The following is a 14,613-nucleotide window of genomic DNA, read 5'->3' on the forward strand; positions in this document are numbered from 1 at the left end:
CTCGCCATTCACAGGGGATAGTGTCACGGAGATGAGGAGCCCTCGTCACCACCTGGACAGACCCTCTCCCTACACCGTGGCCCCAAGACTGCAGAGCGTCCAAATCCCTCCAGGCCTGGCCTCTGCAGAACCCCAACAAGACATCTCCACGTGCCTCCCCTGTCCAGGCGCCCCCTTTTCAGAGGAGACTTGCAGACTCTTTAAAAGGTGATGAGACAGGACAGTGGTGAATTCCACCCCATTATTCATGAATTAAAGTATTTAGTCCCCACAGTAACACCACAAGAAAGCTTATTATTATTATATCTGTTTCACAGGTCATAAACACAGAGAAGCAAAAGCTCTCCGGGCTTTGGCAGGTAGTGAGCTGGGAGTCAAACCGGCCGTGCCTGATTCTGATTCCAGGACCCCTCCTGCTCACCCACCCTCCCATACACATGTACACATGGCGGGTCACGCTGGCATTACACAGAAGTAAAGACACACCCCTGCCTTCAGAAAGCTTCCAGGAAACGCAAGAGGGAGAAGCTCTAAAAACCACTGAACACCCACTGAGACACCCCAGGAATCTAGAGAAGAGAAAGGGGGGAAGGAGGTGGGGAATGTCTGTGGAGCTGCCGGTTAGGGGAGAATGGGCAGAACTTGGGTAATAGAAGGAGACAGGAGTATGAATGGAGACTCGAGATTTGGGGGTGTCTGGGAGCCCTCAGTGGAGAGTCAGGAGAGCCGGGGAGACGTGGACGGAGCACGAAGGGCCAAAACCATCCCGACGGTGCCCTCCACGCTGCCCACTGCTCTCCCGCCCTCCGAGGAACAGTCACTGACTGGCAGGAAATAGACTCAGAAGCCCAACAGGAGAAACTGAACCTCAAAGTGCGAGGAAGAGGCCCTGAAACACGATGGCATGGAAGACCGACTCAGATTCATCACGCAGGACTGGAAGTGGGGAGGGAGGGGAAGCGGCGGAGCGTGGAGCGTGGTGGAGACCGGGGTGTGGTGGTGGAGACCGGGGTGTGGCAGTGGGCATGGAAAGGAGACAGGTTTGAGGAGCATTTCAAAGGGGAATTCAAGAGGACATGCTGTCAGGTCATGGTCTGTGTGTGTGTGCACGCGCGTGTGTGTCAGGAGTCAGGAGGAAGGGTGGACATCGTGACCCCTCATTGCCTGACCTGTCTTCTGGTGGAAGACAATGCTGACTTCGGATCTGGAGAAGAGCTGGATGGAAGGAAAATTTAGGAAGAGTCAGAAAGTATTTGACAGACACGTGACGAGTGGGTATGTGCCATCTGAGATGTCCTAGAGTCAGTCAGAGTGACCAGAAAGCGCTGGACATGTGACTTGGATTCAGCCCAGAGTCTGATCTACAGCGTAAACCTGGGGGTCTGAGAGGTCTCGCCAGTCGGCCTAGCAAAGCACTAAACTCTCTTTCTCTACGTCAGAGCCTACTTGGGTCCCGCACAATCCCCTCACACCACATGGGAAAACAGTGGCTTAGGATACACCTGAAGAGGTGGGACAAGGAGCAGCTGGCCAGAGAAGCAAATGACAATAACTCGTCCCTAACAAAAGGGACAAGAGTCCTACCCAAAGACCCAGCACCGTATCTGACCTCAATGCTGACGTATGTCCACGTCTGGGCACCAGGACACAACAGGCCATAAGACATCACTGCCCAGCAGGTGGGCACCCAGTCATCAGGAAATGATGATGGGACCAGGAACATCGCCTCTGAGAGGTCAGGACATGGTTCCCACAGGGGACCAAAGAGCTCCGTGGAGGAGCAGGTGGGGGCTCCGGAAAAGATGGTGTTGATCGGAGCATCGGCTCTCAGAAAAGCATGAAGAGGTCAGGCCATGGCTCACGCTGGGAGCCAAAGATCTCTTTGAAGGGAGAGTTATGCCTGTCCTGGGTCTCCAGAGTCACAGAGACAGGCATGAGTGCCCAGGATTCAATAGTGAGAGGATAGGGAAGGGGGTTGAGCTCTGGTAGGTGAATCTCTCTCTCTTTCTCTCTCTCTGTCTCTCTCTCTCTCTCTCACACACACACACACACACACACACACACACTTTCACTCCCACTCTAACCCATGCACAGGCACACATGCTCTGCCATAAATAAAGCAAAAAATTAATAACACAAAATTTACAAAGAAGGTGAGTCATGCTGCCTGGGACAGCCCCACCAAGGCAATGAGGCTTTGCACGTGTCTCCTAACCTCTTAGAGACTCGTCACTCTCCTATGTAAGGTGAAATAACGGCTGCACCTGTTTCATTTGTCGCTAATGAGAATCAGATGAGATAATCACATAACTTGCATAGAACACTGTACGGTGAATAATAAATGCACAACAAACTATCTGTCCTCCCACCCCCCTTTTCCTCACTCCCCTGCCATTTGGTACCAGTTCTCGCTGCGTGGAGCCGCCCTCCCGGGCACACCACCATCCGCACCCCCCCAACATTCACTCACCTTTTCCCTTATTCCCGTGGGCTCTAATAAATCCTCAATGACGTAGAAAATAAATACACACGGTTAGCACATGCCGGGCAGCTTGTGCTAGAGCTTCATAACCCAGCTCTAAGGAAGAGCCTCTAGTACTTAATTTTTAAAATGTAATATAAATTTAATGCAATATTAATATTTAACTCACTTAATGCAATATTTAATTTGATATCCAATGCAAATAAAAATAGTAAACAGATTTATTAATGATTTACATAAGTACTCTCCTATTCTGTCTTTAAAGCGGTTTTCTACCCAGAAGATGATTTTCTACCCTCAGAAAGCAAGCATAGGAGGATATTCAGCTGGCTGTTGTAAGTGGGTCAGAGTTGTCATCTCACGAGTGGGTCTGGCCAAGAAACAGCATCCATGGCTTTCATTTATTCATGCGGTTAACGAGGGCATATAATCTACGCTGGGCACCGAGCTAAGATCTGCTGGCAGGAGAGAAGGGGCTCTACTCTCAAAGCTCATGACCCAGTGGGAGGTGACATAAAATGCAGTGACAACCAAAATCAGGACTAGGAGAGGAATCCGCAGTCAGTCACGCTGAGCACTGGCAGGGCACCTCCCCAGACTTAGGGCCGGGGCTTATGGTCAGGGGGAGCTTCCCAGATAAGGCAATATGTGAGCGGAGAAACTTGGGAAGGGGAGAGGATTCAGGCAGACAGAAGAGTTGGCTCATAGGCCACTATGGACTGTCGTCTGTGTGCCCCCAGAATTCACATGTGGAAACCCCAATCCCCAGTGTGATGGTGTCAGGAGGTGGGGCCTTTGGGAGGTTATGAAGTGAGCCGTCACGATGGGATCAAAGCCCTCGTAAGAAGAGAGGAGCTCTTTCCTCACCGTGTGGGCTATCTGAGAAAACGGCCATCGGCGAACCAAGGGTAGACTCTCCCCAGGAACCCAACTGGCCAACACCTTGACCTTAGACTTCCTGGCCTCCAGAACTCTGCGAAATAGACTTCTGCCTCTTAAGCCACCGGCCTATGATGCTTGTGATGGCAGCCAGAGGAGACCCAGATAAAGCCTAGAGGCAGGGTCGTGCTGGAGACGAGAAGCTCAGAGCAGCTGGGGAAAAGAAGTGGGGAATGCTCGATGTGAAGCAGTTTAGACGGCTTCCTAATGGTGATGACAGTCAAGCATGGGAACGAAGTGACCAGAGTTCCATGTTGGAAGAGCCACTGTATCTGAATGACAGCTCCATAGCTAACTGCCACGAAAGTAATCAAGAGAACAGAGGCATCGCAGGGAGTAGAAAGAAAATGTGCTGATTCAAGAAATATTCAGGACACTAAACTGACAGGTCTTGGTAACCGAGTGTGGCAGGTGAGAGAGATGAATGGCGCCCGGATGACGGGTAGAGTGCAGCGCGAACGACTGGGTGGGTACCTTACACAAATGATGCTAATCACCGACGGCATCGTTATCATCGCTCTCACCGCCATTATTGATGATGATCTGGTCCTACCTCAGGGACGACGCAGGTGGAGTCCGTTTCTACCTCTACAACGCAACCTTTCGAAACTGTTCTTTAAAAGCAGCATAACCCATGGGAGGTGCATGTTGGGTGTCACTTGGTGCGATCCTATGGGAGTCAAACAATCCAACGACGTAGCTTTGAAATAAGTATCCGGGACTACTGGATTGGTTCAATTGAGTATAGCACATTCATACAACTGAGCATTATTCAGTCTTTAGAAATGAATGCTCCATGCCAGTGTGGCATGGTAATTAGGCATCTGGATTGCACATGACCGACTGAATGGTTCAAGCCCCAGGCCTGGTACCTTAAGAAACATGCTGGGTACATGGGCCTGTGTGCCCCAAATCTCAGGAGAATGAAGGAGAAGGGAGAAGGGATTGCACCATACCCCTCTCCCCAGGAGTGTTTTTTCCCTCTCCTCCCTCTCTCTCTCACTCTCTTTCTCTCCCTCTCTCTCTCTCTCTCCAGCAAGTGCACATACTCTCTAACTGAAGAAAAAAGAAAGAAAAGAAAAGAAAATTAGCAAAGAAACGAACACTCCAATGTTTACTTAATGGCATGGAAAAATAAAGTTAATGTAGTACAAAATTTTCTGAGTACAGATAATCTCATTTTCAGAACGTTTAGTTTTTGTTTCCTTAAAAGGATGATTTATGTCTTGACAGTAACATCAGTTATGTTTTCATTTATGTCTTCATTTTTGTATTTTCCCATTTTTTTCACAGTGCAATAGTTCTAGTATTGATAAAATTATAAAAGTAAATAAAGCTCATGTTATTTCATTTGTTCCAAACAATACCCAGTAAGACACGGAAAGCCTTGGGTTGATGCTATCAGTGGTCTCCCCAGGCATGAGGGACATAGACAAAGGCTAATTACATGCCAAGACCAATAGCCCTCGGTCAAAGATTTGTTCCTCAAGACGAGGGTCCTCCGGCCATACATCCTTACCACAATGTCTTCTCGACCACTGTCACAGCCAAACCACATCTTCCTATCATCCCACGGGATCTAGGCAAACAAACACCAGAGAACTGCCTCTCTGTTACTGAAAATCAATAGATCTTCCTCTGTCAGAGAAGAGAATTCAGCTGGATAAACGTAGTGAAACATTATAGAAAGCCAAGGGAGAAGAGAGAAATACTGGAAATGCATCCTGTCATCTAGTATACAGATGACAGAATTCTGAATATTCTCCAAGGCCTGTTTTGGGTGGTTTTAAACACCAGGTTTGACCAAGCCGCGAGACGCATGCTGCTAAGACACTGCGCTCAGCAGTCTGGAACCACATAGGAGGCCTTGGGCCAGTTACTAGTCCAACCTAGAGGCCAGATGCAGGGGCAGGTGCCTGCAGTCTCCACGACTCAGGGAGGCTGAGGCAAGAGGATGGTGGGCTCGAGGTTGACCTGAGCAACACAGCAAGACTCTGTTTAAAAAATGAAATTAAAATAGAACCAGCAGGTGGTGTAGTAGCTAAGGTATTAGACTCCCATACGGTTAATTGTGGTCCGAGTCCTGGACCTGGTGGCTTGAAAATCAAGCCAAGCACATGTGCGTGCATGCCCCAAATCCCAGAGGAGAATGGAGAAGGGATTGCAGCATGGCCATCCCCTCTGTGGGTGATATCTCACTTTCCTTCTCTGTTTCTGTCTCTCTCTAGCAAGCACATGTGCCCAATAACAAAAATTTAAAACAATAAAAAAAAGCCTGGCACAGTAACACATACCTGTAGTCTCAGCTGGAAGGCTGAGGCAGTAGGATCTTCACGGTGAGATCCCATCTTTGAAAAAACCCAAAATCATCCTAAATTATTTAATAGTCTTCCTATCAAGAGAGGAGGTCAACGGATGTTCCTGCTCCTGAATTTGGCTGGGCTCGTGACCACCTTGACCAACGTAGTATGGTGCACACGTGGTGCCAGGCGACTGCTGAGGCCAGGTCTCAAAAGGCCACGGCTTCCCCTCCATCTCAGAAAACTCGCTCTCTGGGATCTGGCTCTTGGAATCCAGCCACGTGCTGTGGGAAGATTCAGCTGCATCGAAAGATCAGTGAAAGCGCCCTGGTCAATACCCTCACCAAGACTTGACTTCCGGTCATTCCTTCCAGACGAAGCCCCAGCATTGTGCAGAGTCGAGACACTCCCGTGTAGCCTGCTTTATTACTCAGGGTAGTCCAGAGAAAAGAATCAACACGTGTGTGTGTGTGTGTGTGTGTGTGTGTGTGGGTGTGGGTGTGTGTGGAGCAGGAGAGAGACTCAGAGAGGTTAAATAAACTGGCTTACTGAGGCCAGCAGATTGCATGGTGGTTAAAGGTATTGGATTCTCACATGGCTGACTGTGGTTTGAGTCCCGGACTTGGTAGCATGCTTTCTTGCTTTCTCTTTCTCTTTCTCTTTCTCTTTCTTTTTTTTTTTTTTTTCTTTTTCTCTCCTCTCTCTCTCTCTCTCTCTCTCTCTCTCTCTCTCTCTCCCCCCTCCCCGTCTCTTTCTGATTAAATTAAAAAATAATAACAACAAATGGAATTAAATATTTTTTTAAAAAAATAGAAGAAGAAAGAAAGAAAACTGGCTCACATGATGTGGAGGCTGGCAAGTCCAAAATCTGTAAAGTGGGTCACATCCAAAAGCCATCTGCTACAGAATTCCCTCTTCAGTTCTAGTCAGACCTTCAACTGATTAGATGTGGCCCACCCATATTTTAGAGGACAGCTAGCTTTACTCAGCACCTACCTATTGGGTCATTAGGAGAGTCATGATGCATTTTTGCATAGGAAAAGACATGACTTCCCCAACAACCTACCGTTTATACGTTAATGTCATTGGAAAACCCCTCACGGGGACAACCTGGATAATGTCTGACCACACATAAGACCTGGCCATTGTGGCCCAGCCAGGCTGACAGTGAAGTTAACCATGACACCCGCCCAGCCTCCGGCTCATGGATTCTGAGTTTAATCAGATGCCTGTTGTGTTACACCTCTGAGTTAGGGTGGTTTGTCACATAGCAGCACAACATTGAGACCCCTCCGGCGGGTAACATGAAGGACTCTGGCCTGGTGCCTCTGTACCTGAAGCCTAGAAGTACTCACTCACTCAGGGAGAGCCAGCAAGAACAAGGAATAGAGCCCACCCTTCAGATAAAACTCTAACTCCCCACACAGGCTGGCAGTGTGGCCTCTGCCGCCAACCTAGCCTTGTCTTCCCAGACCCCCTTTCGCCCCTCGACTTCGGCCACCCTTCCTGGAACAAGCTCCACCTTTTCTCTTCCCCCACCTGTGACACGCTTTCCCACCTTTACTCTGCTTGGGAACTAAGCTCACCTTCCCCGAGCACCCCGAGGGAGTCCCCAGCGGAATCCTTTCTCCCGCATGAGAACTTAACCTGCCGTTGACTTCCTGGCACTGTTTCCTTGGTAACCTAATTGGCTAGTATGTCAATGATCTTACTAGGCAACCTTGCTCGGGTAAAACTAGCCTCTCACGGGCACTTTCTGTCTTGAATTTGAGTACCCACGGGGTGCCACATTTTGGATGCCACTCTTCTGCAAAGATGCTCCTGGTGGGGCTCCTGAGAGCTCCCCTATGGGGCTGTGACAAGAGACGGTGGCTCTGTGATGCGAGAGCTCCTGAGCCAGAGCGACACACCTTCCCCGCGTGGCGTCGCCTCCTGCCAGAGCTGGGCTCCAAGGACTGCAGCTGAAGACGACTTCTGATGCTGCCCTCGGGACAGGCGAGGTTTCCCACCCTCCGGCCACCAGAGCACTCCACGGCGAAAGCGTGCTAGGGCATTCTGTGAGTCTAAGTGTTGAACCCAGTGTCCTCGTGACCTCTCTGCTCCCGTCATCTCTTCTCGTACCAGCCTGCTTTCCTTTCACACGCAGGGATTAATTACCTACTTGGTTATTGCCAGTCTCTGCCCTGGACTGCAGCCTCGAGGAGGTCGAGGACCATGTCTGTTTGCCTTTCGCTGTAAACTTGGCACCCACCCTGTGCCTGGCACATCGCAGGAACTCAGTACGTATCAGCTAAATAAATGCATGGATGGATGGATAGGTGATTGATGGATTGATAGAAAAATAAGACCGGAGGCGGAAGCTGCTAGCTACAAGGAACAAAGTGAGAAGGAAGCAGAGGAAGTCCAGATTGCAGGAGGCCTTACAGAAATGTCCATGAGCAGTGAATCACCTGAGGGTCTTGAGATGCGGAACCATCTCAGGGACAGAGTGAAGGTTTCTGGTTTACGCCAAAGTCCCTGGCAGCAGTGTGGGGCAGGCGGTGGGCAGGGGACGTGAGAGGCAAGGCTCCATTTGAAGATGTTACTAATAATCATGGGGAAAAGCCAGTGGGGGAGGGGAGAGTATGTCTCAAAGGATGTTTAAGAAGTAAATTCTAGGGCCAGCCAGTGGCACAGTGGGAAAGGCGGTGGATCCCACATGGCCAACTACACACTTTGAATCCTGGAGATTGAGAAACATGCTTGGATACATGTGCATGTGTGCCCAAAATCCTGAAAGGAAAAGGGAGAGGGAGAGACCGCACGCCATCCCTACTAGGGCTGCTTTCTCACGTGTTTCCTCCGAGTGTACACACCTCTGACAAGTTTCACAGCAACAGCAGAAAAGTAAACTTTACACTACCCTCAGGCCAATGAGGAGGAAGGTGGGATGATGGAGGAGCCAGAGTGACTGTGGAATCAATTACTGGGGACCTGTACACATGGAGCCGATGTGAACCTGGAAAAGGAACCAGGGGGTGACAGGTTTGTGAGTGAAGTGGTGAGTTTGGCCTCAGGATCACCCGGGAGCGACGTCAACCTGGACTCGGAGCAGCCAGAGACGGGAAGGCGTTGGTTTCAGGACGCAGGGGGTGGTTGGGGTCCTGAGCATGCTGCAGCCTGCCCAGCTCTAAAATTCAAGGGCCGAGGATGAAACCCGAGTGGTCTGGAGCAGAGAGAAGAACCCCACAGTGGGTGACGATGGCTCATGCAGAGCTGAGGCCAAGAGCAGAGTCCACCTGTGAACCCGGAATGCTGTTTTTCTCTTCTTGGAAGCCACGTCTCAGTGCACTCGCCTTTCTACTGTGGAACTGACTTCCTTCTGAAATCTTGGTCATTTCTGCCTCCATCTGCTCCCTCCGAGGAGAGCACGTGCCTCTGTGATGAGCAGGCTCCTCCCCACCTCCACGTCCTCTGAAGTTGCTGCACATAGTAGGTTTCCAGTAACTCTCCCCATCAGAACTGTCCCAGGATGCGGGGAAAACACTAATTAGTTTCAATCAAGACTAATTGCTTTTTACATTCTCATATAAATCTGACTTTTACTAGGTTCTGAGAATCAATGTTTCATTATTTTCGCCACCGCGGAGATGATCCCTGTTGATGGGTCATTACAAACCGTCGTGCTCCGAGAGGTCCCCTTCCTGCCGCTCATTTCCTGGCCGTTCGGCAGGCTATCTTGCTCTTCAGAGTGGAGAGGGGGGAAAAATTAAATGGGACATGGAAATTAGCAACGGGGACCAACTGGACCGGAGGGAGACGAGCTCTCTCGATGAGCTCACGCCAGACAGAATCAGGTTGTTCAACGGGAATCGACAGGAGGCTTTACTCCGGACGCCATTCGGGGGATGTTTTCATGCACACCTGCCGCTGAGTGCCCACGTACACCAGGCCCACCACCACACTGACGACATGTGACCTCTTGCAACCACCGCAGTAATGCTGAGGGGCCGGGCTGCGTGCCAACGAAGACACCAAAGCTCAGAGAGGCTCCCCTGGGCTGGCCTCTGTGGGCTACTGTGCTGCACAGGTCTGACCCAAAACCCTCAGGTGTCCCTGACCGGCCCTGTATACCTGATGCGCCTCCAGCTCCGACAGGTCCCAGAGCATCCCCACCCAAGGCCCCGCTCCCCACTCGGAGCCTGACCCTGGTGCAGAGCAGGTACAGTGGCAAGTTCCCCCGACCCTGAGTCAGAGCTCCATCCCTTCTCTGCTCCTTGGCACTCAGAGGCCTCTGTGAACCATTTGCATAAATCCAAGCAGAACAGCACACCCTGGAGAACAAAGGAAGAAAGCGAGGTGCAGGCTTCCCAGCTGCGTGATGTCTTTTGATGCCAAGGAGGCTCCCCACAGTCTCCCTGGTTGTACCACAGCAGGGTCCCAGCATGAAAGAGCCATAGAAGGGGCCCTCCAAACCCACTCACACTCTCTGGGATCTGTACATGTCAAGAACGGAGAGATCAACGCACAATAAACCTGCAGCAGATCGATCCCTCATCTCCCTGGAACCCTTTGCAAATCCCAGGGGCTGTTTATGTAACCAGGACTCAGAAAAATGAGCTAGCACGTATACTCTCCTTCAGGGTGAGCGTGTCAGGAGGGAGATGGCACCAAGCTACAATGGCCAGAGGGAACTCGGCAGGACCAGGCTCAAGGCCTGCCTGTGAGACCTGGGGCATGTCACCTCGCTGACCCCCGCCCTTCTCATTTGTGCAGTGGGGTCAATTCCAGCTCCTGCCCTTAGATCCAAGTAGCCAGTGCACGCAGGTCATGTCCCCATCCCAGGGCCCAGCAAGCAGGGGACCTCAGTACCGCCAGCCACTCCTAGTATCTCTGCACAGCTTTGGGTGAAGTGACGGGAAGAGGGACAGAGCTAGGGCGTTGCTTCCTCGGGGAAGTCACTTAGGTCAAGAGGTGCAGGGGGAGCATCTCGGGCAATGAGGTGGCATATGCTCCGTGTTAGACTGCATGAATAGCTTGGAGCCAGACAAATCTAGACTATGACCCATTAGATCTTGGGCAAGTCATTTAACCTCTCTGGACCTTCTAACATTTAGGGTCTGGTAAGAGAAAGGGGATGCCCCCTACACAGAAACTGCGGTTTGTGCTACTGTGAAGGAGAACCACTCGATTCTGAGAGCAAAAGAACAGAGTCTGAGGCAGACCACAGGGCAGAGGGGTGGCTGTGGGCGTTGCTTCCTTGGGGAAGTCACTTACGGCAAGAGGTGCAGGGGGAGCATTTCGGGCAATGAGGTGGCACATGCAAAGGCCCTGTGGTGGCAGGGAGGCTAGCCTGGCTACAACTGCAGTAGAGGCAGAGGAGTCGCGTTTCAAGCTGCAGGCGTCCAGGCGTCCCAGGCGGACCACGCCGGGTGTGGGCGTAAATGTTTTAGAGGGCAGAGAGCTCCAGCTGCCCTGCTCCTTGGTGTGCCCAGATGCCGACAGCGCTGCCTGGCACACAGTTGGTGCTGAACGTACCACGCGAGCTCAGACAGCCAGGGCCAGGGCCCTCCCGTTCAGCAGCTGTGAGAGGCTGCTGCCCATGTGCACCTGCCCCATGCAGTTACCCAGGGTCTTTTTATGTTTTGTATTCACAACGCATGCACTCACGAGAAAGAGGGAGAGAGGAAGAGAGAGAGAGAGGGAGAGAGGGAGAGAGAGAGAGAGAGAGATGCACTTTCAGCGGGGCTGTCATATCCTGACCCTCTTCATCTAGTCCTCTAGCTCACCAGGACCTTGGGCACATGCATCTGGCCTGTTTTCAGGCTACCTGGGCTGGGGACTGGGACCACACCTAGCATGGGGCCTCCAGCTCTGTGGCCTAGTACCCACTGAGCCTCCATGGGACCTTTACTCCTGGCCTGTGCCAGAGACACACAGGAAAAAGGGCGTGTGGGGCTTGGCTAGTGAGAGGACTTCTTTGCGAGGAGAGTTTCGTGGAAATGCTGTGCATGACAGCCCACAGGAGAAGAGTTTATTCCTTAGCTCTCCGCTATATTTCAGCGAGCAGTCCCGCTTGGTGCTGCGGTGTCCCAAATGCACCTTATTTTGGTTTTTTGTCTCAGGGCAAACACAGGTGTTCCCCTTCTCCGTGTGACCCAGCGAGCAGGTGAGTTGGAGGATGGCTTAGAGTCGAAGGCTTTGGCAACCCAGATGTAGATGTAGAAAAGCTGGAAACCCACAGTGCCCATGTCTAACTTCATTACCTTTCATGGCTGAAAAAGGGAGGCTTAGTTCTCAGAATCTCTGAAAAAGAGGCTGTCCCCCATTCACAACCTAAACACCCTCAAATTTAGGAACAGGATGTCAAAGAGCACATCCAGCCCACTGCCTAGGAATGGCCTCTACACACTTCAAGGCCCCAGCATTGCGCCATCTGATTCCACCTCTAGCCTCAACGACTGGACAGGGACTGAGACCTGACCCAGAGGGAGCCAGTCCATTGGCTGATGAGCAACCAATCACAGTCACTCTGCCCAGAATGAGCAAGAGGAGGCCCTCACTGGAGTGGTGAGCACTTGAACAGAAAGTCTCATGGCAGACAATGACAGTGTGAACCTACGTCACCCTGAGGTGTGCGGAAGGCCTGGTCACTGCCAGCTGCAGAGACAGCAGAAGGATACTGCCAAAGGACTGAGGGAAGCAGAGAGACCACACGATGCAGAGAGAAGGGCCCAGAGCAGGAAGTAGCCAGCTGAGAGTCACACGGCTGGGAAGGATCTGAACCCACACCTAACTCCAGCCTGAGTTCTTGCGACCGTACACTGCTCTCACCCAGGGGAAGGCAGGACCAACTGCTTCGAAGGGAAGAGCTTTGCAGGTGGGAGTGGGGCGGCTGCAGAGGGACAGGAGAAACCACTGAGGGCAGAGGCCAGACGAATCCCGGCTGTAGCTGGGCTTACGGCCTTTGTTGGTGCAGGGCTTGTCTTGGGGAGATTTAGCATTTATTGGGTGCTAATATGTACCCGAAAATGTGCTAAAGGATTCAAGTCACTTGTCTGTTTACTCTGCACAGGAGGTCTATGCAGAAATCATTATGAATCCACACTGCAGACAAGGAAAGGGAGCCTCAGAGAGGTGGGGCCACTTCCAGACGGGCCGGGACACGACCCCAGGTCTGAGTGACACCAAGACCACACTGTCAGGTGCCAGAGGCCCTCGTCCACACTGAGCCCAGCAGGGAGGCCTAGACTGGCACCTTGGCCATGGGGATGGACAGCAGGAGCGATCTGCGGCCATTTCCGGGGAGGAAGAGTCAACATAGCCCCAGGACCACGTGCACAGACTACCAGGGCCACCCAGCAGGCTAAAGAGGTCGAACTTTCCCTGGTTTCTACAGACAGAGAAGGATGAACAGAGGAAAGCAGGCAGGCCTCAGTAATGTGCTGCTCAAGCAATGCTGGATCCATATGGAAGACTGGGGGTTCAGTTCCCCAGCCCACCTGTCCGTGGGGACAAGCACCCATGAGCCTGGCTGTCTGGAAGGGCTCAGGGGCACCCCAGCATAAGATCTTGTTGAGAACACGCCTCTTTATTTCTCTCTCTCATTCTTCTGATTACAAAGGGGAGGGGGGAACCCATTTTCAACAGAGAAAGGAAACATTTCCAGTGAGGACTCCTGTTCTAGGAGCTCCTGGGTTTCTCTGCAATGGCTACCACCTCCCCCAAGGAAGCAACGTCCCTTCTTTGTGTTTTCTGAGTGTCTTGAGGCAACGGCACCTTTCCTGATGCTTTGCCAACAGGAACCAGCAACTGGATCACTGTCCCTTTTGCCTGACAACGTCTCCACTCGGGTGTCAGTTACTTGACTTCTATCGTCCCTCTGACGCAATTCATCAGTGGGAATTGTTACTTCCCGGCAAAATTCATCTTCCTTCATTCCCCCTTACTGTCTTACCAGGGTACAGTACCATCCTGGCATCTCCAAGAGGGCCTTGTACAGCGTAAGGGTTTACTCTAAAAACTCTTTACATCCATCAGCAAAAAGCAAAAAGCAGTGTGATTGTTAAAGAGGCTTCTACTTGATAGAACAAAAAAGATTCTTCTAACTAAATGTCCTTTCTCACTGCTCTGGCTCAGAGCAACCCAGGGGGTGGGGAGGGCTGGGGAGGATGACAGACGTCCACAGTTTGGAAGCAATTTAGCACACAGTACTGGTCAGTGTGTTCCTCAGCAAAGACTCCAGAAAAATTTAGTGGCAACAGTCCAAATTAGCTGAGTTCAACGGATAAAGACATGTCACCCTATAAACATGAATGCTGAATAACAGGCTGCCAACTTCCAGCCAGCCCTTCGGGGTGCTGGGGGTGATTCTGCAGAAGTGGAGAGCTGAGTGCAGTGAGGATCGGGACTATTTCCCCCCCTCACCATCTCCATGGGAGCAAATCCAGGGTTCGAGGAAATGGGATCCAACACTCAGGTAGGGTTTGAATGAGGTCCCACCGATGGCTTGTTTGGCACTCTTGTTTATCCAACAAATACTGGTTGCCCGCCGTGTACTGGACGTTACTACGGGGCTAAGGACCGCCGTAAATAGGAGGCATGATCCCCACACCAGGGAGTTTCCAGCAAGTGGAGAGACGTGGAGTGTCGTACAGGGTGTCATCAGCACGTGTGACACGGGGATTTGAAGGGGAAGGAGAGGAAGGTGGAGAATGGCCACTTCCTTATCCTGTTGATTCTCACCTCCAAATGTCTCTCATCAGTGTCCAACATCCAGTGCCCCTACAACATCACTCTGGTCTGAGACACGGAGTCCTCCTGCTTGGACTATTACAATGACTTCCTGAAGGGCCTCCTGGAATCCGCCAGGCCCCTCCCCACACACACACCCGCTGCCAGAGTAACCCAGCG

The 14,613-nt window shown here is 51.5% G+C and overlaps 1 long non-coding RNA gene across 1 annotated transcript in view; it reads right to left on the reverse strand.

Moving 5' to 3' along the window:
* The window catches only part of LOC114008307 (uncharacterized), a 314,255-nt gene extending 306,893 nt beyond the window's left edge, over positions 1-7,362 (reverse strand). The window contains exon 1 of the long non-coding RNA XR_003549863.1: positions 7,308-7,362. This is a non-coding gene — a long non-coding RNA (uncharacterized LOC114008307). The remainder of the gene's footprint in view (positions 1-7,307) is intronic.
* Between the last annotated feature and the right edge of the window lie 7,251 nt (positions 7,363-14,613).

This window comes from Tupaia chinensis, unplaced genomic scaffold (assembly GCF_000334495.1).
Source record: "Tupaia chinensis unplaced genomic scaffold, TupChi_1.0 Scaffold000042_1, whole genome shotgun sequence".
Lineage (NCBI taxonomy): Eukaryota > Metazoa > Chordata > Mammalia > Scandentia > Tupaiidae > Tupaia > Tupaia belangeri.